A 27791-nucleotide genomic window follows, 5' to 3' on the forward strand; every position below is an offset into this window, starting at 1 on the left:
TGAGGAGAAACTGCATGCAGCTGTGGTGAGATGGAATTGCGTCCAGTTCTGATCTAGTCACCATCTTCGGCGCTGTCCATGGTGCTGAGCCTTTATACACTCATGGGTTTGTTTTTTTTCTTTTTTTTAAAAAACCAATTTTACCAGCTGTATTTAAACTGGTTAATATGTTTAATGGAGTTAGCTTTCATAAAGGCACAACAGCAGCATACAGGCGCTGTCACATCTACAGCGGTGGCCTGAGCCCATGACACAGTCCTGGAGTTTGTCCCGTTCATCGCTGCAGCATTACAGCCTAGCAAGCATATTGCAGGAAAGGAAACGCCATGAAATGACCGCAGAAATGACCGCCTTTGGCTCAGGAAGTAGAACCATCTGGACAAGAGCAGCAGTCACCTCTCTGCCATTCTTTAATGTGCAGCCCCCGTCCGTTGACCACCTTCTTCAATTATCAGCCATATTTATATGTTTATTTATACTAGTATATATTGTAAATGCTTGATGGATAGACCAGCTCATCTTTTTGCATTTTAGGGAATGATCAGAGAAGTACATAGCAAATTTGATCCCGTATTAATTGTATGTCTGGGGTAAGTAATAGTGGAATTTCTTTTGCATGCTTGAACAAATCAAGACGTTGCCTTCAGGATAGTCAGAGAGCTACTTCTACACCCCCATCACCCTGCATTGTGATATGTACTGGTCTTCAGCTCTCATTTGTGTCTGTCCTTCTGTTCTTCAGTCAATTCTAACAGTGAAATAGTCAAAGTAAAGCAGCCTTTTATTATATTATATATTTCTCTTTTCACACTCTATTCCTTCTCTTTCCCTTTGATTCTTCTTCTTCTCCCAACATACCTTACTTCTCTGTCTTTGTCAGCCCCCCCACACTACCTCTGCTCTCTTGTGCTATCTGCAATGCAGTGTGGGACCCCCTTGCTGCGCTGGCAGCAGTAGTATTACCTTGTGTCCCTTCCCCCTCCCACCTGGTCCTTTGTGTTGCCATGCCGTAGAGGTGACTCCTGCTTGTGCCTGTGTACATGCCTCTGTGCTACTCTGAAACCCCACCATCTCTGTCTCCAAATAAGCCAAGGCTGTCCCCCTACTGGGTGTTCTCCACAGCTGTCCACCAGCTTCAGTAATGTTCCATTGGGTCCAGTATATGTGCTAGACTTCAAAGGCCATCGTTTCATCACTTGATCATCGTTCCAGTGGTAGGATTTTCAAGAACTTGATCATGATGCAGATTAAAGCTTCTGTTAGGCAAATGAATGAAATGAGGTGGTAAGGGTGACTTTGGTTTATGTCCTCGTCATGTGACTTGTACCTGGGGTGGGCCGTTTCCATGCCGACGTGCCTTGCAAGCATAACTGGCTCATGGCTTTGCCCCTCAAGGTGACTTAAGACATAGTGCTGAGTTTCGAGAGGGTTTTTAACGGCGTTTTGGAATCCCCATAGCATAGCTAGGGCAGGAACAAGGACCTTAGGAAGGGGAAATTTAGAGAGTAACGTCTGGAATTCCACAGGCCATCGCAGGTGCTTTTAAATGCCTCACTGTCTGTATGGATTTCATATCTGGGGGCACACTTGCTGAGGGGTTCAGACATGCGCTCACGCGTCATTGGCAGTCCTCCCTCCATACAGCTTAAGATCCTCCTCTCAATACCTCCTCCTCCTCCTTGTACTCACAGCAGAGACGAGGCAGCAGTGTGCTTGCATAATTTTGTTGTCCATCAGGGAATGAGTTTTTGATGTGTGCCAAGCCAAGAATGCTTACGTTTAGATAATGTTGAATGGGCTGCACTTTTGTAACACAATTAAGAATCAGAATGAGGATAAAATGTGTAAATGTGGATCGCTGTATGAGTTTATGTTTGCATAAGCTGTGGCAGCTTCCTGTGTTTCATCCTCTTGGGTAAACTTCGCCTTATGATAACCATACTTTTTATCATATAAGATTCTTTGTTATTGATGGCCAGGTTCCCATGTCCTGCTATAAGCTGGACAAAGGAAAAGATGATTGTCTTGCTAAACCTTTAAGATGTTTTGCTTTGCCATTTCATTCCGTGTTTGGAAGAAAGAACATTTTACCTTATGGTTTTCACCAAAGTGATTTATAAGCCACTTACAAGTTATTTACCCATTTATTCAACTTTTTTTTTTTATACTGGTGCTGCAATTTAGAGTAAGGACCTTGCTCAAGGATACTGCAGCTAGGTCTGAGATTCAGACCTGTGACCTTTGGGTCCAAAGGCAGCAGTTCTAACTGCTCTAGTTATTTCTTTTGTGGCACACTAAGTAATCACTGTCTTGCTCCTATCTATCTATCTATCTATCTATCTATCTATCTATCTATCTATCTATCTATCTAAAATGTCACCTTTGTATATGTAATACATAAATGTCACCTTTGTGAAAAACAATAAGTAATTATGGCAGGTTGGAGCATAATCAATAATACCACAAAGATTTGTCTCGAAGCTCTTAAAGTGTTGTTTTACATCGTTGAACATTGCAGTTCACTTGCTCAAGTAAATGTTCAATTTTGTTAATAGCTAAAATGCTGTTGTGCTTAAGTACACTTTTGAAACACTAAATTATTCCTGTCCTGAAGCTATTTAAAATGTCCTATATAATGTACTGTGTCTTAGCTGTGTTTGGTGTTTAAATAAATTGAATGTGTCTCTGGCTGAGGTACTTGATGGTAAGCTGGAGTCCTCAGGTTCCTGGTGAAGCGCGTTGCTAGTAAAGCTGCTGCGTGCTGATTCTCAGGCGGTTGCCATGAGCAACACTGATTGGTCCTTTCCTGTCAATGAAAACCATTTAAACCAGAAACACTCTTCTAATGTCAGGTCCGAAGACCTTTCTGCGATTCTTTACGGAAGAATCAACCTAAGGGAAGGCAAGATGGTTTTTAACACCCATGGACTGCTTTGTGATGAGAATAGTTGTATGAGACAAAGTATATTTTTTGAAATGAGCATAAAAGCAGTTTTAAAAAAATGGCCAAAATGGTAAAAAACAGAATGAGAGAATTTGACCCCTAAAGCCTTTGAACCATACCCTACCCTCCCTAGAATATTGGCTTGGTCTCTTAGTGTCACCCCTACCACAAGCACCTCCCAGAGGTGAGGCGAACACAGTTGAACAGAATCCAGAGGAGGTCTACATTGGAGAGAGCCACCACTGGGAAACTGTGGAATATCATCGGAGTTTACACGCCTATAACCACGCTTCGTGTTGTTTATAATACACGGACATAGATACTGACCCCTGCTTCACGCTCGACCTTGGTGTGTTACTTCCTGAAATAAGAAGTTGGCGCTTGGATCCATCACCAGCTCTACCGCTAAGTCTCGTTCATGAGAACTAGAGTGGTTACACATAGAAAGATCTGGATCATGTGCTGTGCTCATCCTGCAGGACTGCCCGCGTTCGACGCCCACACTGTACCCCTGTTGCAGTAAAAGAGATGGTGATCTGAGTTTCATCAAGATGCAGTTTCTTTTTATTACAGTGTCCTTTAAAATGAAAAAGGGCTACGGCAGCCTATAAAATGTATACTTTTTTTCCACACAGCTATCTTATTATGCTGTACATTAACATTTTTACCCATTATGTGGTCATTTTACTTCCACAGCACTTATTTTATTCTTTACACTTGCATCCTTTTATAAGATATTTTGGGACGGAGATACAAAGATGGGCACCTCAGATTCGAAGGGTTTTATCCCTCAGCGCAGTCAGCCTGGTTGAATCTTGTGCATCAATCTCTAAATTACCCTGGCAATGACAACCAGTGTAGTCTACGAGTAGAGTATTGAATAGGGTTACTCTTCACTTTTAATATAGACAGACACTTGATGGATATAAGCAGTTTATTAACACAGTCTCTGTTATTTCCTAACAAAACTATCCTTCTTACTTCCTCTATATCATAATCTCAGCCGATCACGACCACAAATTAAGGTAACTATAAATCACAATGAAAATGGTCGATTAGATACACTGGGCCTCTAATTTACAGTCACAACTGGGAATGGAAGTTGGTAATTATATTTGTTTGTAAATCCAGCCCCTGTGTCAGAGTAAGTAAACGCTTCGTAATACAAGGTCCCTTGATTTATTTGCAGGTTAGGGTCTATGAAAACCTCTAATGAGGCTGGAAACAAAAATTCACTGTCACAATTCATTTAGTTTTCATCAACCCCTTGTCTTAAGCACGGTTGCTGTGTTCCGGAAGCTATTCTAGACACACAGGACATGAGAGATGGAATGTCCTGGAGGGGATGCCATTCCCTCGCAGGATTTTCATTATTTTTTATTACATTTACATTTATTCATTTAGCAGACAATTTTCTCCAACGCGATATTCATCTCATATTATTTATTAATCTGAAAATTTAAACAACCTTAGTTTTACTTTAAAATTACTGCAAAAAAATGCTATCTCTACAGCCTCCCACTAAGGGCTAATTTAACAATCTTTCACAAAACCACGTGCAGATTTTGTGAACATCCACCCACTTTCAGTTTATATTACATATAATCAATGAACACGTAATAATAGAGATGCATCTCCTATTTATTTGTCTTATAGGTTCTATAAAATTCTTGGATATAGCTGCATAAATAAAAATACACTTTGACTTAACGTTTTTATAAACTTCAAGCTCCATTATAATAACTGAAAATATTTTTTTCCCCCCACACGATCTCCTGTTCAGCGAGCTGATTGTTGACTAGTTTATCACCTAAACTTGCAAGTTTCAGTTAACTGGGTCCTACATTTCAACTAACAGCTGCAGAAAAGCAGCTTGCTCTGTAGGAAACACACACACACACACACATTTTCAGAACCGCTTGTCCCTCACGGGGTCACGGGAAACCGGAGCCTACCCGGCAACACAGGGCGTAAGGCCGGAGGGGGAAGGGGACACCCAGGACGGGACGCCAGTCCATCGCAAGGCACCCCAAGCGGGACTCGAACCCCAGACCCACCAAAGAGCAGGACTGCGGTCCAACCCACTGCGCCACCGCATCCCCTGTAGGAAACAATTTTTTTTTAAATATTGAAGTGAAGAAAATGCATTTAAATATAAAATACATTTATCAGACCCTTTTCTCCGAAGTGACTTACAGTATGAAGCTACTTTTACAATTATTTACCCATTTATATAGCTGGGTAATTTTTACTGGAGTAATTTTAGGGTAAGTACCTTACTCAAAGGTACTACAGTCTGAGTAACTGAGGTTAGATTCGACCTCCAAAGGCTGCAGCTCTAAACACCACGCTAGAAGCTGCCCCCAAATTGCACATTAAATAATAAAAATAAACATACAGTTAAACCGAAAAATAAATTTATAAATACTAATTTACGTCTTTAGCTGATGTATTTCTTCAAAGCCACTTACCATGTTAAGTTATATAAATTGTTTACCTATTTTCACAGCAGTTTGATTTTACTGGAGCAATTCATGGTAATTACCTTAGGGTTCGGGACCTTCTAGGATTCTTTGCGTGCAAAGCGGTAGCTCTAGCCACTGGTGCTACCTGTTGTCCCTTAATACATACTTTTAGAAAGATGCTATAAGCTTTCAGTATAAACAGGTGTTATAACGTGAATACCTTTTACAGTTGTGTAAAGGAAGCTTTAATCTTGCAATAAATACAGAAAGCAGGCTTAAAGACTAGACATGTTTTTATTTCAGATAAGTTAGTACAAATGTCAATGTTTTTTCCATTTTCATACATAAAAATACATTTTGTTTTCATACTTTATTGAATTTTAGGTGACGTTTTTCTTTCGAGAATTGATGTTAGTCTGGTCCTCTCGCAACAGGAGTTTGATGGTAATTTCATGGATAGAATTTACCCCATTATTGTCCTTAGTTCACCTACTTTCTGATCAAAATCTTTATATATGACGGAAAGCATGGCCTTGTTAGAACTTAGGAAAGAGGTGGGGATCTATTGTCTCTTCTGTAAGCTTATGCGATGCAACCGGATGGGTGAAATGTATCAGTGGGTTTGAAGCAAGGTCAGGGTGTGTTTGACTGGAGAAGTCATTGAGAGTGTGAATTGTACAGACAGTGCAGAAGGAGTATTAAGCTCTGGCCCCTTGGCCATTCCTTAAAATGCTATGTTTCCATGGAACTTGCAAGAGGTTCAAGGCCATTGCATTTCAAGGGTGATTAGTAGAACTGAAAGGTAAGTAACTGATTGCAAAGTGAAGACAAGCTGTAGAAGTGAGCATATTAAAAAAAAAAAAAAAATAGTATTCCTGACAGCAGTAAAACTTATTATAAAGCCTGATGGGCGTTGGCAGGAATGACCTCAGGTGCACAAACCAAGCAGTCTCTTATTAAGGGTACCCCTCTGTTAGCTAGGGTGACATACAGAAGACTAAAGTAAGGGTGACGATTTTTGATATAATGTATACATCTATATATTGTATACATCACTGCGCCGGATTGGTTGGTCACAGCCATTCCCCCAGACTGAAAGGGGAACCTGTACTTGTCTCATCAACTGTTAAGGAAAAACAAGTACCAGGTGCGGCAAATTCAGCCTCTAATGATTCCTTGTAAATACTGCACTATGAAACTAGGGGAGAAGGGGAGCAAATGACAAAACTCTTGAAATAGCTTTGAGTTAAGAAAAACGAGAGGAGTGTGCTATTAAATACTATTTTTGTTTCTTTTAGGGCTGAAAAACCATTTCTGTTAAATTTTTTTAATGGATTTTGTTAATATGGATGCTGGTAATAACAATGAAAGGAAGTCCAACCACTATCTCCTCACGTTACATCTCCTGGCGCCCAGAGTATATTGTTGGAGATGAACTTATAGAGCAAACTGGTGGCGTAGTGGTTTCAGCTGTTGCTTAGTCTGTCAAAGGACCCAAGTTCGAATGGTTCTCCTGCTGTAATACCCTTGAGAAACGTTCTTACCTGAACTGATAGAGTAAAAATAACCCAGCTGTATAAATGGTTAAATCCGCCTGGAGCATCAGACATTTCTGCACGCATTGCTGCCTGCCTCTCAGACATCTCTGCATGGATGCCTAATCGCCACCTCCAACTCAACCTCTCCAAAACAGAGATTCTTCACCTCCCAGCTGGCCTGTCCTCCTGTCACGATCTCTCGATCAAACTTGACGAGAGTCTGGGAGTGACGATTGACTCAAGTTTATCTTTCTCTCAGCACATCGAAGCCACAACCTGGACCTGCAGATGCATCCTGCATATTCGTAGGATCCGTCCCTACCTCACAACTGACTCTTCCCAACTACTTGTCCAGGCTATGGTGACACCCTGTCTGGACTATTGCATCTCTCTCCTGCGTGGCCTTCGTGCATCAAACCTCTTCAGCTGATGCAGAATGCTGCTGCTTGAGTTGTGTTTGACTTACCAAAGCGTTCCTACATATCTCCTCTACTCATTTCTTTGCACTGCCTTCCTATAGCTGCCTGGATCAAATTCAAGACCCTGGTTATTGTCAACAAATGCATCAATAGAACTGCTCCCAGCTTGAGGAGAAGACTTGATCAACCGCTACACTCCAGCCAGACCCCTTCGCTCGTCTACTTCTGCTCGCTTGGTGGTCCCGCGCTCGAGAAGTAAAGCGCGGAGATTCTCGGTTCTGGCTCCGTTGTGGTGGAACGACCTTCCCCTCACACTCAAAACTGCAGGAACTCTGTCTACATTGAAGAAGGGTCTTAAAACTCACCTTTTCCGGACTCATTTTGCCCATCATCTCTCCAGCTCATGTACGGCGTAAATGTTCATGCAGCGTGACTTTATGATCATGTAGTACTCTTGTACTTGTATTGATCTTGTAGTACCCTTGAGCAAGGTACTTAGCCTAAAATTGCTCCAGTAAATTACCCAGCTGTGTAAATGGGTAAATGACTGTAAGCATATAATAACTGTGACCTTAACATTGTAAGTCGCTTTGGAGAAAAGCGTCAGCTAAATGAATAAATGTAAACGTAATGCCCAACTAAGCCTTTACACAGCTGCTACTCCTGCATTGTATGTAAATGTTTGTGTACCTTAACCTTCCTGCTATTTTTTTTTATCAGGATTCATCTATCCTGAGTTTTATGCACCTACCTGAGCGATGAACATCGGTGCATCAAGTGGAAAGTAACAAACTAGGTTCAACAATCACGTGTCTGCAACTATGTCTCTTACTCCTACTGTAATGCACAAATTTGTTTTTTTGCTGAGATGTTCGTCATTTTGGAGACAAGTGTCTGCTAAATGAATAAATGTAAATGTAAATCAGTGCAAGTAGTATAATTAAAAAAAATGACAATAGTGATGAATGGTGTTCCAGGCAATGTAGTAAACAGCAGTCTACCACCAGAGCTTTGGACATGAGCAGTTGGAACGCCGAAGCCTACAGATACGGGCAGCGTTGGTGGTAAAGGGCATCGTGCTGCAGGGGTCTGTAGCAAAGATGATGGGAGCGGTTTGAGAGCGGCGTTTTCTTCTCTCAGCCCAACCTTTCTATGCTGCTTCCGCTCCTGACCTCCTCCTGAGATGGCAGTTTTATTTCCTTCCTCTCCCCAGAGTGGAAAGCCAGCAAGCAGCGGTGTAGATGCTCATTGGTGTGGCTGAAATTAAACTTTTTTTTTTCTTTTTGGTTCCTGTGTAATAGGACTTTTTTCATAGTAATAGTATCTCTACACCCCTCTATCCCCGATGCCCCCGTACTTTGCAGATGCACAAAGAAAGGACACGATTACTTGTCTTTGATCTCCTTTCACCAAAAACAGAAGGACATTTTTAAAGCTCTCCAGCAGGAATACAGGGGACTCTTCATGGGTCTCTCCAGGCATTAACTGAAGATCCAGTTGGTGCTTTCAGTTCACTGCCTGGGTGCAGATGTAGTATATCGCTATTTCTGCTCATCGTTATGCGATATACTGTATATGTCATGCTGTTCTTGGTCAGGCATCCTCTTTACGTTTACCTGTTAAAGATGATCTTACTGTTGTAGTTTGTTCCTTCGAAGGCTTTTAAGCGCATGGAGGAATTTGAGTTGTGAATGATGGTGTTTTTTTTTTTTTTTTTTTTTTATGAGTCTGTCTGTACAAAGTTTGCATACATACATTTTCGTGTGGTTGTCCACACACATATCATCTGAAACCGCTTGTCCCATACGGGGTCGCGGGGAGCTGGAGCCTAACTCGGCAACACAGGGCGAAAGGCCGGAGGGGGAGGGGACACACCCAGGACGGGACGCCAGTCCGTCGCAAGGCACCCCAAGCGGCATTCGAACCCCAGACCCACCGGAGAGTAGGACCCGGTCCAATCCACCGCACCCCCCCTTTCTGGTATACTTAATTTTTTAAAGTTGAAGTAATTTTTAAAGCGAGGTGGATGTTGCTTTTATGACCAATAATGTTCATATCTCACACACACACATTTTCTGAACCGCTCGTCCCATATGGGGTCACAGGGAACTGGAGCCTACCCGGCAACACAGGGTATAAGGGACACACCCAGGACAGGACGCCAGTCTGTCGCAAGGCACCCCAAGTGGGACTCGAACCCCAGACCCACCCGAGAGCAGGACCCGGTCCAACCCACTGCGCCACTGCGCTCCCTGTATGTTCATATCCAGAATTAAATATTAGTATGTGAAACTGCAGGTCTCAGATTGGGTCACCCTGGGTATTGATGTGAGGCTTGACCTCAACTATGTCTCCATGGAAACGACACACAGTCCTCCTGCAGGAGTTGAGGCGACTGTGGTGCTGAAGCCTGGACTCTGTCCCCCGGTCTGGTGGCTCTGTGTTGTGTTGCATTGGGACTCTACTGCTCTCTTCTTCTCCCCTCCCACTCGCTGATGCCTTTAAATATCTGCCTGGATCATGTGCAGTTATAGCCTTTAACAACACAGCCTTCTTCAGGTATCCAGAATCTCACCTGACTTCTTCTCATTTCATGAACTGTGTCAGCGTGTACTGATCAGTGTGAGGGGCTGGCCCTCTCTGCGCGTGTTTTCTGTATTTTAATCCCTGTACATTGTAATGGCGATGACATGGTTATGGTTAAGGAGATGCATCCAAATCAGTGCGCTATTCCACCTGTCTGAAAGTTTCACTCGATGCCCTCCTGTGGGAGCGGTGACTACCAGGAGTTACTTTGCCAGTTGTCAGTTACACGTTTTCAAATCCTCTCTCCATAATCTGTGTCCCCTACCTGGCGTTGGCACTTATGGAGAAGCGCGAATATGACACTCACGCTTGCTTGAGGTGGGGTACGGTGCCTTAACCACAATTTCACGTTGTGAAAACTCTCCAGTTCCTTCGCATAACATTGTTTTAGCTTTCTTTTTTTGCCATCCCAGGTGACTCTTGATACATACAGATATCGTCTCAAAAGTCTCAGGGGCAAGGTGTGAGAAAGTAAATAAGAGTAAACTATTACACAAAACTGTCCAGTAAGTTGTTATTTTTTATTTAAACTTTGGATAATTCTAATGTGCTTTTCATACACGTTTATTATATGGACTATTTTTTTCTTTGATGCTCTGGTAACATATCCCGTGAGCTGTATGTGGTGAACCCGTTAAGTGATTCTTCTCTTTACACACCATGCCACACCCCATGTAATGAGACACTCCACTCTTACAGTATTTATATAAGAGTAATGTGCAATTTGACATACGGGGGCTAAGAGTTCCTTTGTGATTTACACCTGAGCGGTGCTTTTGGGGGGACTGATGAGCCGAAACACACGGGGGCACGTTCCCATCTGACGTAGCTGTTATCGACCCAGCTGGAGAGCGGTGCATTCGTCTTGCCGAGCTCCTGGGTTTGTATCCCTCCATTAAAGCCAGTGATTGCTGAAAGGCAAGGGGACCCGCTGCGACTGCCAACCCGGCTTATATTAGCTTAAACGAGTGACCGTGCTCATTTACTGAAACACTGCTCTTGTTCACAGTGACCCCTCTTCTGCCCTTCCACTTGTCCACACTTTACTGGTTCGGCAAATACTGCTTCCGTCCGCTGAATGTTAACACTATGTGTCGTTCTTTCTTTGTCAATTTTTTTTTCCCCCCCACAACTGCTCGAATGACCCTTGGAAAATACGTTGCCGCTTTGTCTGAGTTTGTTCTCTAGAGGTCTCGAATGTCGCTGCGTTTTTATTAACGTTCTTTAGACGCGCATCACGTCGGTAGGCAGCCTTTCCAGATTGTTCGTGTCGCGGCGCAAGCGGACCTTCTCCTCCTGATCCGTGCCTGCGGACGCGCGAGTCAAAGTAGCGCTGCTCGTGTTAGGCTTCTGCGTTAATTCTCTCGCGTGGTGTTTTTGTCCAACCCGGAGCTGTCGGCGATCGAGGCCTTGGTATTCAGAGCGTGCGTTCGGCGTGTCGGGATCAGCTTCCCATTTTCCTGCGGAATTGCAGCAGGATATATTTTTCAGCTTCTGCGTGTCCAAGGTCATGAGTATGACACCATTTACCAGTTTGATGGCGCACTTATTGTCACAAAACAGACATTTACTTTGAAAAGCCCTTCACGGCTTTCACAAGGGGAAGGGGGGGCGGGAGATGTAGATGGCCAATAATGAATACGCATGTACAGCGGTAGCTTGGTTAGGGATCTTTCAACGGTCCAGGGTTTTGACTTCATCAGTCACCCCAGGCTGTGTTGGAGCTCTGCTTGCCGTTGTAGATAAAATAAAATAGTTTCCTCCTTCAGAATGCAGCTTTCTTGGTACAGAGCTGAATTAATTGGGTTATTATAACTTGTGATTGAATGTCTGAATTCCCCTTAGTCTCATTACATGTACGAAATTATGTTTAATGCCTTAGTACAGTGAAAGGCTGTCAGCCAGTATTATCTCTAATTTTTTATTAAGGGAGACAGATACCACAGCTGGAAATTGCTTGATAAAGTATTAACGGTACAAGAAATTCTCCGTGCATGAAAAGCTTAACACTTCAAGACCTTTTTTTTTTTTTTTTTTTTTAAATCTTTCTTCTTTCAGCTTGACATCAGTAGCAGAAAGCAGGAATTTAGTTACCTTAACTGTCCTCAGTCTTTATTAGACTGTTTCAGTTATTGCCAGTTATTTGTTATTCCCTTTCCGTGTCAATATTACATCTTCGTGTTTCATACGCTGTTTTTTTGTTGAACGGGGAAAAGGTGTCTTTATCAAGGACTTTGAGGTCGTGTTGATCGTGTGTTCTATAGAGATTCAGACAAGGGAGAACGAGGTGAGAAGCTGGAGACCTTTGTGTCTGGTGATCATAGCCAGGATCAGAGGTGCTGTTCATTCACATGCCATAGTGAACCGGAAAATTCTTGAATGTTTTGCATTCCTGAGATGGGATGATGGGTGGATGGTTGGAATGTCTTGCTGAAGAAGTCTGGCCCACGGAGCTTGAATCAAAGGGTCATCTAGTTGTTTGCGTTTGCTCTCTTCTGCTCCTGGTTGGTGATGTCTTCAGTGCTTTTGATTGGTCAAATTGTGAGGTAGTGGAATGAAATGAAGGAGTCCAGGAACACTGTGATGAGCAAACCCTGAGTCTATGCAGGAACCAGGTTATTTATTGACACTCTTCATCAAAACCTTTGTTGAGGAAAAATTGCGTGGTTCCTCTAGTAAGGAAAAAATGTCCCGAGGAGGGAAAACAAGGGGAGAAGGAAAAAAGTGTGGGGGGGTGGGGAGACTCTAACGTGCATGCTTCGGACTAACATGCATTCCACTTCTTGGCTTTGCTGGTCCCAGTGCATCTGTTGTTTGTCAGGGTTCAGCAGGTTGGTAAGCAGTTGTCGCCATCGCTGTCTGCTTCGGCTGACCCATTTCTGCTGCTCCACGAAGCATGTGCCAGCTGTGATCTTTCCGAAGGGGAAAAGACACGAAGTTCGCTTGCGACGTTCACCGGGTGTGACAATGGGAGAGCTCCTTGTGCGGCTTTATCCTCATCTGTGGAGCTGTTCCTGGTGCTGAAGTCTATTCCCCTCTCTCTGTGTTGCACTGTTGAGTTATTCCTACATGAGTATTTGCCACCAGAGACAGCTGGTAGCGTAGTGGTTAGAGCTTCTGCCTTTGGACCCACAGGTTCAATCCCTGCCTCTGGCTTTAGTATCCTCTTCGAGGTACTTATCCTAGAAAAAAGAATTCTACAGTAACACTACCCAGCTGTATAAATGGGTGGCACCGGTGGCACAGCGAGTGGCGCTGCTGTCTCGCAGTGCTGGATGATGTGCGAGGGGTGGGTTCGATCCCCACTCAGTCTGTGTGGAGTTTGGATGTTCTCCCTGTGCCTGTGTGGGTTTCCTCCGGGTGCTCTGGTTTCCTCCCGCAGTCCGAAGACATGCTTTTCAGGTTCACCCATACTGTGTGAGTGACAGAGAGAGTGTGTTCCACTGATGCATGGATGAGTGACCCGGTATAAGCAGTGTAAGTCACTCTGGTCAATAAGGTGTGTGGGCTATAACACTACACAGAGTTCATTGGAAGTCGCTTTGGACAAAAAGCATCTGCTAAATGAGTAAATGTACTTGCTTTGACTCACGTAAGGATTGCTTATGAAAAATCCCCTTCCATTTTTTGTTAATATCAGTTCCAGCTGTTTCCGTCAAAGAATCTAGAAATGGATAATATTTCTCTCCAGAATCGTTGCCGTCGAGGAGGAACGTGACCCCTTTTGCTGCAGCCACAATGGCAATAAGGCCCTCCCAGTCACTCTCCCCTTCCTACCCGAATGAAGCTGTGCATGTGCTTGTAGAAAGACAAGCACAATAAATGCTTTCAATCTGTTTGCTTCATGCCCCCACACCTCCACTCTCCCGCTGCTTGGGGCGAGTGGGGGAGTACTTTTTCGTTCGTCGAAGCAGCTTCTAGATCTTCATCTCGGCATATACATCAGTGTCCCTCCCCCTTCTGTAACAGCAATTTTGATGGCAGTGCAGGTAATGCTTTCAGTGCTGCAGGCTTCATCCTGCTGAGATTTTGCTTGGGCTGCCTGTGTTTTATGTCTCTCTAAAGCTGTTTGTGTTCAGCTCTGTAGAGCAAATACAGAACACACATTTTAATTAGCTTCTGCAGTCTCGTCGGTTTATCTGCTCGAAACGCGGGATCTCGGCATTTCTACGACAGTTCAAATCTCATTTGAATTAATTTGTCTACAGTGTGATTCGTTCCGAGTTTTTTTACGCCATTTGAATTGTTAATAACCTTTTTTCCTAGACTGTCCGGCATTGTTTAATTTCCCTCCGAAGCCATCTGTGGCTGTGTTAATTACTGTTATGGTATTAATTTGGAAATTGTTCTGGGAAATCAGCAGCGAGGTTGTGTTCTTACACTCCGAGTATTTACAATATATTAAATCTGCTCCTGATGATGAACCCAGTAAGATACAGTGCTGTCAATTTCTTATGTACAGTGTCATTCTTACTGGTGGCTGCTGTGATTGGCAGTAGGACGAGCGCTTCTTAGCTACATTTAATGAAATCTCTTGATTTCTGTAAATACTATCGATGCTGCTGCAGTTATAAGCATATTGTGAACAATTCTCTTCATGAAGAATGTTACTCGAGCACAGCGGTAAGAAAGCTGAATTTCACGTTTTCAGCAGGTGGCCCGAAACAGAATTCACGAGAGCTCCTACTGGCAGAACGCGGCCATTCCTCAGACCACAGAAAGAAGCAACTGATCTTTACTTTTGTGGCGGCACGGTGGCACAGCGCCTGGGTGGTGTGAGAGGATGTGAGTTCGATCCCCACTCAGTCTGTGTGGAGTTTGCATGTACTCCCCGTGTCTGTGTGGGTTTCCTCTGGGTGCTCTGGTTTCCTCCCACAGTCCAAAGACATGCCGTTCAGGTTCCCCCATAGTGTGTGTGACACAGAGAGTGTGTTCCACTGATGTATGGATGAGTGACCCATTGTAAGTCGTGTATCTAGCAGTGTAAGTCACTGTGGTGAATAAGGTGTGTGGGCTCATAACACTACATAGAGTTCATTGGAAGTTGCTTTGGAGAAAAGTGTCTGCTAAATAAGTAAATGTATAGCTTGCAGTAATGATTTAAAGTTTCTCAGAATGAAGACTTGAATGCCCTTCTCTCCATTGCCATATGACTAGAATACCCACAACACACACGCCCTTGTGCACAACACCACAACTCCACGGAGCATAATATTGCAGGGGTTTGGTTTTGAAATTCAAATGTTGCCTACTGCGTAATAGGATTCGGGCAATTTATGGATGCTTCAGCCGTAAATCCGTCTTATCTCAGGAGGGTCGCAAGGACACATTTGTTCCAATACAAACTTTATATTGCACTGCTTCACCTTCTTATTTTTCTGAAAATCAAAAGATGACAATGTGTGTTGACAGTTCTGATGTAATGTAGATTCTGTACCATATTAATTCAGTATTTTCTCTACTGAAATTGACATGTGAATTTTCAGAGGCATATTAATTCTTCAGATGAATAGGCATTGAAGCTAATGAATTGTTAAGTATATAATTTAAGCCTATTGTTGGGGTACTGTTTTTATCATTCCGAGAGTCAGCAAAAAATACATTTGTTATGTTTTCAGAATTTTATTGTATAGTTATAGAATGACAGATTACAGGATGAGCTGGAATGTATTTGTTCAAAATTCTTATTACAATTCCTTATTTTTTAATTGACAACAAATTCGTCAACTTGTATCACAGATATTTTGAAATGTTATGTTAGAAATTTTGTATCTCAATCCTACTTTAATAATGCATCTTATTTTAAAGACAGTGAGGTGTGGGAACACCAATCTGACAGACTTGACCTGTTACAAATGGAGCACCGAACAGATTTATAAGAATATTTAGTACCAGGTATTGTATATCACTCTTACCATACCATATACAATATGTTCCATATATAGAATAGAATAGAATAGAATAGAATAGACTTTATTGTCCCATTTCTGGGAGATTTGTCTTGGACAACCATGACACACCCAGTGCACAACATTGGACTCGCATAAACAAAACATACCATAACATACTATAAAATAAAATAAAGCAACAATCAAAATATATTAAAAACCTACTGTACTGTATTCCAATCTAAATCTCATCCATCCATATTCCTCCGCTTATCCGGGACCGGGTCGCGGGGGCAGTAGTCTAAGCAGAGTCCCCCAGACTTCCCTCTCCCGCAAACCTCCTCCAGCTCCTCTGGGGAACCCCAAGGCGTTCCCAGGCCAGCTGGGAGACGTAGTCTCTCCAACGTGTCCTGGGTCTGCCCCGAGGCCTCTTCCCAGTGGGACATGCCTGGAACACCTCCCCAGGGAGGCGTCCAGGAGGCATCCGGAACAGATGCCCGAGCCACCTCAACTGGCTCCTCTCGATGCGGAGGAGCAGCGGCTCTACTCCGAGCTCCTCCCGGGTGACTGAGCTCCTCACCCTATCCCTAAGGGTGCGCCTAGCCACTCTGCGGAGGAAACTCATTTCTGCCGCTTGTTTCCGCGACCTCATTCTTTTGGTCATGATCCAGAGTTCATGACCATAGGTGAGGGTAGGAACGTAGATCGACCGGTAAATTGAGAGTTCTTCGCCTTACGACTCAGCTCCTTCTTCACCACAACAGACCGGTACAATGACCGCATTACTGCGGACGCCGCACCGATCCGTCTGTCGACCTGCCGCTCCATTTTTCCCCCACTCGTGAACAAGACCCCGAGGTACTTAAACTCCTCCACTTGAGGGAGCAACTCCCCCCTAACCCGGAGGGGGCAATCCACCTTTTTCCGACTGAGAACCATGGCTTTGGATTTGGAGGTGCTGATTCTCATCCCCGCCGCTTTGCACTCGGCTGCAAACCTCTCCAGTGCACGCTGTAAGTCTTGATTCGATGAAGCCAACAGGACCACATCGTCCGCAAAAAGCAGAGATGAGATCCTGCAGCCACCAAAACAGACACCCTCCGTTCCCTGGCTGCGCCTAGAAATTCTGTCCATAAAGATAATGAACAGAATCGGTGACAAAGGGTAGCCCTGGCGGAGTCCAACATGCACCGGGAACAGGTCTGACTTACTGCCGGCAATGCGAACCAAGCTCCTGCTCCGGTCATACAGGGAACGAACAGCCCGTAGCAACGAGCCCCGAACCCCATAATCCCGAAGTACCCCCCACAGGATGCCACGAGGGACACGGTCGAATGCCTTCTCCAGGTCCACAAAACACAGATGGACTGGTTGGGCAAACTCCCACGAACCCTCCAGCACCCTAGTGAGGGTATAGAGCTGGTCCAGTGTTCCACGGCCAGGGCGAAAACCGCATTGCTCCTCCTGTATCCGAGGTTCGACTGTCAGTCAGATTCTCCTCTCCAGTACCCCGGCATAGACTTTCCCAGGGAGGCTAAGGAGTGTCCAAAAAGATGGGACCACCACCCTGGTCTGCCAGTCCAGAGGCACCATCTCCGAACTCCACGCGATGCTGCAGAGGCGTGTCAGCCAAGACAGCCCCACAACATCCAGAGACTTGAGAAACTCGGGGCGGATCTCATCCACCCCCGGAGCCTTGCCACCGAGGAGTTTTTTGACTACCTCAGCAACTTCAGGCAGGGTAATGGACGAGTCCCCTCCAAGTCCCCAGCCTCAGCTTCCTCTACGGAAGGCGTGTCGGAGGGGATTGAGGAGATCCTCAAAGTACTCCTTCCACCTCCCGAGGACATCCTCAGTTGAGGTCAGCAGCGCACCACTTCCACTGTAAACAGTGTTGGCGGAACACTGCTTCCCCCCTCTGAGTCGCGGACGGTTTGCCAGAATCTCTTTGAGGCCGACCGAAAGTCTTCCTCCATGGCCTCACCGAACTCCTCCCAGGCCTGAGTTTTTGCCGCAGCAACTGCCAGAGCCGCCTCCGTCTGGCCCGCCGGTACCGTCAGCTGCTTCAGGAGTCCTATGAGCCAGCCAGGCCCGATAGAACTCCTTCTTCAGCTTGACAGCATCCCTTACCTCCGGTGTCCACCACTGTGGTTTGGGGATTGCCGCCGCCGACAGGCGCCGGAGACTTTATGGCTGCAGCTCCGAACCGCCGCCCCGACAATGGAGGTGTGGAACATAGTCCATTCGGACTCAATGTCCCCAGTCTCCCTCGGGACCTGGTTGAAGCTCTGTCGGAGGTGGGAGTTGAAGACCTCTCTGACAGGGGCCTCCGCCAAACATTCCCAACAGACCCTCACTATGCGTTTGGGCCTGCCAGGTCTGTCCAGCTTTTTCCCCGCCATTGAATCCAACTCACCACCAGGTGGTGATCAGTTGACAGCTCAGCCCCTCTCTTCACCCGAGTATCCAAGACATATGGCCGAAGATCAGAGGAAACGACTACAAAGTCGATCATCGACCTCCGACCTAGGGTGTCCTGGTGCCAAGTGCACTGATGGACACCCTTATGCATGATCATGGTGTTTGTTATGGACAAACCGCGACTAGCACAGAAATCCAATAACAACTCACCGCTCGGGTTCAGATCAGGGAGGCCGTTCCTCCCAATCACGCCCCTCCAGGTGTCACTGTCGCTGCCCACGTGGGCATTAAAGTCCCCCAGTAGAGCGACAGAGTCCCCAGTGGGAGCGCTTTCCAACATGCCCCCCAGGGACTCTAAAAAGACCGGGTACTCTGTACTGCCGCTAGGCGCATAAGCACAAACGACAGTGAGAGACCGTTCCCTGACCCGAAGGCGTAGGGAGACGACCCTCTCATTCACCGGGGTAGACTCCAACACATGGCGGCTGAACTGGGGGGCTATTAATAAGCCCACACCCGCCCGCCGCCTCTCACCCTGGGCAACGCCAGAATAGTGGAGAGTCCACCCTTGGTCGAGAAGAGTGGTTCCAGAACCCAAGCTGTGAGTGGAAGTGAGCCCGACTATATCTAGACGGTATCTCTCAACCTCCTGCACTAGCTCAGGCTCCTTCCCCTCCAGTGAGGTGACATTCCAAGTCCCAAAAGCCAGAGTTGGCGTCCGAGGTTTGGGTCGACCGGGCACTCGGCCCCGACCACTGCCCAAATCACAACGCACCGGCCCCTTATGTCTTCTCCGGCAGGTGGTGAGCCCACTGAAGAGCGGCTCCACGTCTTGGCTTTGGCTAAGCCCGGCCAGGCCCCATGGGCATTGACCTGGCCACCAGGCGCTTGCATGCGAGCCCCCGCCCCCCAGGCCTGGCTCCAGGGTGGGGCCCCAGTGACCCCATACCGGGCGGGGTGAACAAGATCCTTGATTTAATAGTCATAAGGGGATTTTGAACCGCGCTTTGTCTCGTCTGTCACCCAGGACCTGTTTGCCTTGGGAGACCCTACCAGGGGCATATAGCCCCAGGCAACATTGCTCCTGAGATCATTCAGGTACTCAAACCCCTCCATCTCGGTAAGGTGGCGGTTCGCGGAGGGGATCTAAAATCTCAGTTTTGGAATTTCTCTCCACAATTTAATCACAGTTGGCACAAAAGAATTTTTATAACGGTTTGATTTACACATCAGAATCCTAAATCGTCTCCATGAGGGTAACATGTTAAATTCTCATGTAAATATGTGTGTCATCAGCAGCAATTTTTTTTTTTAGCTTGTTTTAAATAGATACCTCATACAGCTCCTGTATGGGTCGTTTCTCTTCCCACCCTATAATTTTTAGAGCAGTACGTACTAGTCGTGCAAGTTTCGATTTTGACTGGACAGTCAAGTTTCCATACCATGCTGTAATACCATATCTTATCAAGCTCTCAAAAACAGAAACAGAATCTTCTGGTTTACCCCAAATACTTTTAACCTTCGCAAAAAATGTAGTCTCTGCTGCAATATAGAACACAGACTGTTGATGTGAGCAGACCAACATAACAAATTATCAATATAAACACCCCAGTATTTATATGAAGAAACCTGTTCAATAATATTACCATATATTATTACAGGGCTATGATCCCCCACAGATCTGGGGTCGAAGATCATTTCAACAGTCATTTCTGACATCAAAAATATTCCCACCAATTGCAATGACACTGTGTTTAGGAAAAGGTGTTTTTAATCATACGTCCATTGTATGATTATATGAAAGCATTGTTTTCAACTGTATAAGGTAAAAAAAAAAAAAAAAAATTCATATATCAATACAGTATTAGAAGTGGGAGCCAAATGAGATCCCTTATACTGAAATTCTGTTTTTTGTCAGGAAAAAAATATGTATATATATAAAAAAATGAAGAAAAAAAAAAATCAGATTTTTTCCATTTACGATACTGAATTTTGCACTGATTGGGTACACTGTTTTCACATCTTTGCACACAAATTTAATTTCTCTGCGTACAAATAATGCGGTGAAGAAATGCTGAAATTTGAGTCTAGACACTTGACTGTCCTTCGTTGGCTCCACAACTGATACGATAGGGTTAAGTTTGGCAGTGTGGGAGGCATGGTGGTGCAGCGGGTAGCAACTGTGTCTCATCTCCTGAGCTCTGTGTTCAGCTGTGGGTTTGAATCTGGCTCAGTCTGTCTGGAGTTTGTATGTTCTCCTTGCGTCTAGGTGGGTTTCCTTCAGGGGAGCAGTTTTCGTCCCATGGTCCAAAGATGTGTTTCAGTTAAATTGGTGAGTTTAAATTGCCCTTCGTGTGTGTGTGTGTGTGTGTGTGTGTGTGTGTGTTTGTGTGCGCATGTGCTACATTGCGCTGCTCTATATATGGGTGAATGATTGATGAAGCGTTCACGCGAAGTTGTGAGCCTCGCCAGGTCACCTCTGTTGTCGGATTACAGGTGTGGCGCGTAAACATCTGCAATCCGACTGCCGCAGAACGGACAATCGGAGCGCAAGTTGGGTCTGCCTTGTGCTTTACAGCACAGATCCTACTCGCATCCGCAGGGAGCCGACAGATGGACTTTCAGCTTGGGAAAGGTGGCAGCTGTGTAGCAGTAGAGCGGCTGAATCTGTTCTAGGAACCGCTTGCTGTGGTTGCATGTCAAACAGCAAGGACAAATGGGGAAAAACAATAGGCTACCAGGGAGAGATAAAGTGTTTGTTTAGTATAAACACACATCAGTATGTACTTAATGTACGCATGCATCATGTTTACATTGCCGCTCTGTGTATGTTTTTCATTTGATCAGTAACACCCATCCACCGCCTCCCCCCCCATCACTGCCGACACAGATTATCCTCTGATCCTGAGAGGTGTCAACTACCCCATCCTTCCTACACACACACACACACACACACACACACACACACACACACACACACACACACACACACACACACCCCCCCAATGTAAATAACATCAGAGACTACAGACTACCTCTGCATACTTTCCACACGCACGCGCGCACCCCTTTTCAAATGCGAATAACAACATGGACCCAATCTACCTCTACGTGGCTTTGCACATGCACGTCTTCCACGTTTCCATTGCGCACTGTACACTTTATACATGCATATGATTTTGCTTCTTGCATTTGCACTAATAGAAATTTTGTAAATTTGTAATTTACGCCTTGTGTTTTCTTTCCTTATGCCCTTATAATTAATGTCATAGGCTGCTGGGAGGATTCACAGAGTAAGAATTTCATTGAATGGTGTAACAGACTGTTTACTGTACATGTGACAAAGTCTTGAATCTTGAATCTAATCTTAAAAAGTGGTGGAATTCCTCTGTTTTGGGTAGTTTGCTAATACGTGTGGCGGAACACACTGGTTAATTTAGTCCGAGCCATAGCCTCATCTCGTCCATTCGTGGCCTTAACGCTGACTAAGAGGGCCCAGCAGAGTCCCTGCCATCCAAGTCCTACTGGTGGCATTTAGGAGGTGGGAGATGGTGGCGGGGTGCGAGATGTGAGCCGCGTTGACAGAAGGAGGAAGTGATGCGAGGGAACTGCGGAGGACCTAGAGAGCGGAAATCTCTCTGTCCTCAGGATTAAAGTGCATGACTGCTAAAAAGGTTCTTCTTTAAATGACAGCTGATGCTGCTGCTCAAATGGTCCTTCTGGTCAAGTCATTACAACTTAATTGTCACATTATAGGAAGTTACAGCAAAGAAATAAATAAATGAATAAAAACCCATGTTGGAGACTTATATAGTGTCTTTATGGTAAAAATGTGTATAACCCATCCAGCCCCTGCACTGTGTGTTGGGGGGTTTCAGTTTTTTATAGGGTTTTTTTTTTTATAGGCCGTTAAGAGGCAGTGTGCAGGGAAGGAATTCTGGGGCGAACGCATCACGTAGTCGACTGCAGGACAGCATGAGGGGAGTGTTCTTCTGGGGCACTTTGGAATGGTGTCTTTCACCTCCTTGTCTCCTGACCTTTCTGGGATTTTAAGTGTGGGAAAAGGGCCCAAATGGGGCATTACTCCAGCAGTGCTCCGGCTGCTTCGAGACCCTGTCGGCTAAACGTGAGTCAGACACATGCACTGATGGATGAAAACACAGAGCGATGAGCCAGGTGCGGAAAACATTTTTCCCCCCACATGTTTATATTCATCTCATGGATAAAAAACAGCAACTAAATAAAAAAAAAAAAAATCAGGTGCATAATTAACAAATACACCTGATGTGTTTTAAAACACAGATGACGGGGTGTACAAAAATGTTTTTATGTTTAGGCGAGTTTTTTTCCAGCTGATTTTGTTGATGGTGTCATGCTTCGGGAAAAGAACTCGAATGTTTTCAAGCAGCGTCTGAAGCTGTCAGTAGCAAAGAAGCTGCTCCGTGCTCTGTCGTCATCTACGGTAACTTTTATCTCGCCAAGTAGTCTTCGCAGTATCTCCCATCCAGGGCGACTGTGCGAAGTATCGCGCATCACTCGATAGATACGTTGGGGGAAGATGTGGATATATATTGTAATGTCTGCTGTCTTATTTGTTCATCCCTCATACTGTTTTCTTTTGTCATTCAGAAACATTTGGCTTCCTGCTTGCTGACCTTTTGCAAGTTTAGCAGACTGTGTGTGTGTGTAGAAGTAAAGAGCCAGTAAAAATGATCTAGCAGTCTTGAATTCATATCAATCAACACTGGGTGGAAGATTTGACACAACTTTTTCAGGGTCTCCAACCCAAGTCCTTCCCTGCCCCATTCACCCATTCTGCCCATTCTCCTCCCAGTAACGTGCCGTGATCAGAGCCTGGTTAAAGGCTATCAAGGTCTGTGATGCTGGTCACCATGGATCGAGCAGATACGTAGCCTCTTCGCTCATGAGTTGAGGGTCGGGACCCATAAGTGCCAATAACTATGCCTCATTCTGTTGATAGTAATATGGTAGGTAGTTATATAGATATATATGGCCATATGGTAATCTCGTAGCGGTAATACTTTAAATTTTAATTCAATTTAAATTTTAATGAAGAACCCAGGAGCCAGTCAGTGCTTATTGAATTATGTGGGAAAGCAGAAACCTAAGAAGGGAGACTCGGACCTCTCTTCACCTAGCAGATTGAATACATTGTTGGTGATATGCTGACATGACCAGCCGGGCCTTCAGCATTTTTTGCAGCAGCCAGTTCCTTTCTGCCATCAGAGTGACATTATCTGCCCACCCTGCCAGTAGAGCACAGTAAGGAATCCCTTCCTGCTCAAGAACAAGACTAATCTCAAATAGGCTCGAGGAATATTAAATTAAAAAGAGCTCAGGTAAATCCGTGAGGTTCTTAATGCCTTTCCGAAAGACATTAATCTAATTTTCCCTTGGGATTATACTGTTGGCCTCTTCGCAATCTCTGAAGCTGTGCAGAATTTTCTTACCCAGAGCTTCAGCGAGACCGAGCAGAAAGTTCGAGGCGGGGTGGGAGTTTAGCTCTGTGCGATCACACTAATAAGTGCTCCGAGGCCCATGAGGCCGGCAGGGATAATAGGGGATGCGATGCGTGCGTGTGCGTGTGTGTGAAAAGGATCGGACATGTCACAGGGAGGTGTACAGTCACTGAGAGAGTGTCCGGTTTGTTTTCAGGCTGTGGCCAAGAGCAGGATCAACGTAGCTCCGCAGGCAGGTGGCAACGCTGTCCTCCCCTGGGATGACGATGGAGGAAACGCCATTCTGTGCCAGAGACGGGGAAGGGGAGAGGCGTGGGGATTTGTCTGATACCGGAAGGGGGTCTTCAGCTCCGCTGCTGTAGCAGAAGGAACAAGGTTTGGACCCCCTGCAGCCTCTGCTCAGAACCGTGGCAGGGTAGCGTTCAATTACGCGGCCAAATAAATTTGACTGTGGTATTTCACACTTGTCTGAGTGTGATTCCAAAGTGGAGAGGCTGGAAATAAAATACACCCCTGCTCTGGGGGACAATAACTACGTGTTTCCGTCGGAAATCCAGAACCAGGTCGTGATATTTTTCTTTTGCTGTTGAAGCATTGGAATAGAGGCTGAAACAGCAGTTTTTAAGTCATTTCCTCTTTAAAATCACTTTATAACATCATTTGATTATTTAAGTTATATACTTGTTATGGTATTAATCGGGAAATTTTCTGGAAAATCAGCGCTGAGGTTGCGTTCTTATATATACGTGCTCTCTAGCGGGTCTGAGGTTCGAGTCCTGCTTGGGATGCCCTGCGATGGACTGGCGTCCCGTCCTGGGTGCGTCCCCTCCCCCTCCAGCCTTGCGCCCTGTGTTATTGGGTTAGGCTCCGGTTCGCCGTGACCCTGCTTGGGATGAGGGGTTGTAGACTGTGTGTGTGTGTGTGTGTGTGTGTGTGTGTCCTTAAACTGGATACATTGGACATTGTGCCACCAATGGTCATTGTACATTGATCTTAGGTCAATACACAGAAGAGTCCCTGGTGGCAGCTGTCAGCTAGAGCTCCATGATCGCGATGCTCACATTTCTTGTCTGATTCTGTTCACTGCATCCGACTCGCTCTGGACAGGTGTACCGCATCCTGGTCTTCGTAATTCCGTTAACAGTTCTGGAAGAACAGCGATTGGCCGCGCGCCAGGGATCATTGTTAATTCATTCATTCTCGATGTTCTTGGGCGATAACATTTTCTTTTTTTAAAAGTTGTTGTCTTAATTGCAATGCTTTAACTGTCCTCATGCTATTCATTTACTGAAAGCTACTGAACTCAGTAAACGCTAATGATGATTTGGGTAGTACCCTCTATCTTTGTTGTCATTTCTTTAAAAAACAAAAAAAAAAATGTTTTTGTCTTTAGAGTTTTCAATTTTAGAAACTGTCACTCTCACAGTTCTTACCGGTAAGAAATGGTCCCTGCTGCTTTTATTCTAAAAATCAGACCTGCCAGTGGGCAACTTTGAAATGAAATTATATTATCTGACTTGCCTTATAAAAATGCATTGTCTTATTTCCTCCAGCAGACACACAGGAGTTCAGTGCTTTGCTTGTCAGAAGGGGCTTTACATAGTTGTCTCAGATTTCCATTGACTGTTATGTTGCAAATGACCCGTTCGCCTTCCTTCGTAAACGCTGTGAACCGAACTGATTAACGCACATGTAGCCGGGATATGAAAGTGCAGTTAAACGGGAGTCAGCGGGTGGAGCTGGTGGTGTGACAGACACCTGAGTGGCAGGCTGCCGCGGACGCTATCTTTTCTGCATCGGGCAGCGTTCTTGCACTAGCACCCCGAGCCTCGTGGATCGGTGGGAGCTGCGTGTGCAAAGACATCCCCCGTTATCGCCCTTCCCCTGACAGCATGTGCTTTCAGAGGGAAGAGCAGCCAGCGCTCAGCGCAGCGAATCTGTTGGCGGGTGACAGGGCGGAACGGTCTGGCCTACGCCCCGCTCCCCCTGGCGTCCCGCACTCTGGGAGTATCCCGTGACAGGGACAGAGCGATAATGCCAGAGTGCCACAATGAAAGGGCAGGGGAGCAGCGCTCGCCGGCCTTTTCGGTGCTGGAGTTCAGAGCAGGCTTCCGCCCTGCCGCTGGGAATTTCTGTACACCGCTTTTCACCTCGTCCTCATGATCGCTTTGCATCACGCTTTGCTCACTTCCCATGCCTTTGTCCCTGACAGTTCTTCAGAAATTTGTATCGCATTCCCTTCGTACCCTTGGTAGCGTAGTGGTTAGGGTCACTGCCTTCAGATCTAAAGATCACAGGTTTAATTCCCACCTCCAGCTGTAGTAGCCTTGAGCAACATACTTATCCTAAATTGCTCCAGTGAAAATACTGAGCTGTATAAATGAGTACATGATTGTAAGCTTGTAATAAATGTCACCCTAACTTATTGTAAGTTGCTTTGGAGAAAAGCATTAGGTAAATGTGGTATTTAAGTTGTTTTTGGTGAAAGAATTTGCTAAGAAGTTTAATAATAATGATTGTAATCATCATTGTCAGAATCCTTAATAAAATTTCTGCTATTTTTTTTTTTTTTTACCTCTCTGGGTTGTGAGTGTTGTATCATTTCAAATGGTTTGACCAGAAAGACAACCGGAGCAGAGCCCAGGCAACCATGTAAAGAAATTGTGCCATGACACCTTAATGTCGTTGAGGATGTACTGATTTTTCTGCACCCAGTCCTTAGCAGCTCCTTTCATTACATTAAGTTACTTCAGGTAAGTAACACACACACACCGGCCAAAGCTGCTTCTCCCAAGCGGGGTCGCGGTGAGCCGGAGCCTAACCCGGCAACACAGGGCGCAGGGCAGGAGGGGACACACCCAGGACAGGACGCCAGTCCATCGCAGGGCACCCCAAGCGGGACTCGAACCCCAGACCCACCGGAGAGCAGGATCTGTCTAAACCCACTGCACCCCCCATGTAAATCAATGCTTCTCTCCAAAGTGACTTACAGTGCTAAGCTGCTTAAAATTATTTACCCAATTATACTGCTGGGTTTTTTTGTTCTTTTCAAACAGTTTCTCTTAAGGTCATCCAACAGCAGAAGCACCCTCCTTATAACCAGTTTCGTGTGCCTCTCCTGTGTTTGTAAGCGCCAGATAAAGTGTGTCTCAGGGGCTTTCTACCCATTTATTCCGTACCAGCTATGAATACAAAAATGACATTCAATTTTATGCCGTCAATTTAATATCCATTAACTTGCTTTAAATTGGGAAAGGCAAATATTGGTCTCCTGGTGACGTTCTTTGGGCATTGTTATTGTTAATTGACCATTTTAGGGGAAAGACTGCTTAGCTGCCTGACTAACACTGGGGACTGCTAGGCACTATGTTATCCCTCTGGATTTTCTTATCACAATGCCAGAACTTTGTATGTTTCTTTGGTTTATGCTTAATTATTATTAATTGGTTGATTTTTATTAACAGCCTGTTGAAAGTTATTTTCAATTTAAATGATTTATGCAACCTGCTCTAGTACCATTGATCGAGGTACTTACACTGGATTACTGTAGCAAAAATATCCGTATTTAAAATTGGTAAGTAATTATAAGTACCTTCGTATACAAACACAGCACTAAGTAGCGTTGGACAAAGCGGTCAGCAAAATGAATGCAATGAGTTACATCATTGATTAACGTCCTTTCAGGTGGAGAAGGTCAATAGCTGGATTGCTTTTCTGAATAGGAATCTGGCCACAGGTTATAGCTGAGGCTCCAGGGTCTTCAGGGAGCCACAGGAAGAAAAGCTGTCAAATTCATCCAACGTTGTAATCTGACAAAATAACAGTGAGTGTCACATTCCAACTTCCATGTGCTGATTTTTGATAAGTTGATGTGAGAAAAATTCCCATGTCAGACTTGTCTCTCACACATAAAATGAGCCTTTTGGATATAATATGGTTTTCAATTTGAATAGATGAGTTGTTACGTAGGAAAACTACTGAACAAGCATTAAAGTACCATCTGTCAATGTAGCGGATCGTAGAAAACCTTGGAAGACTGTTGGCTGAAGT

General features: G+C 45.0%; 1 protein-coding gene across 1 annotated transcript in view; it reads left to right on the plus strand.

Moving 5' to 3' along the window:
• Positions 1 to 27791, plus strand: part of LOC108941708 (neurobeachin-like) — a 215912-nt gene that overhangs the window by 131 nt on the left and 187990 nt on the right. The window lies entirely within an intron of this gene.

This window comes from Scleropages formosus, chromosome 10 (genome assembly GCF_900964775.1).
Source record: "Scleropages formosus chromosome 10, fSclFor1.1, whole genome shotgun sequence".
Lineage (NCBI taxonomy): Eukaryota > Metazoa > Chordata > Actinopteri > Osteoglossiformes > Osteoglossidae > Scleropages > Scleropages formosus.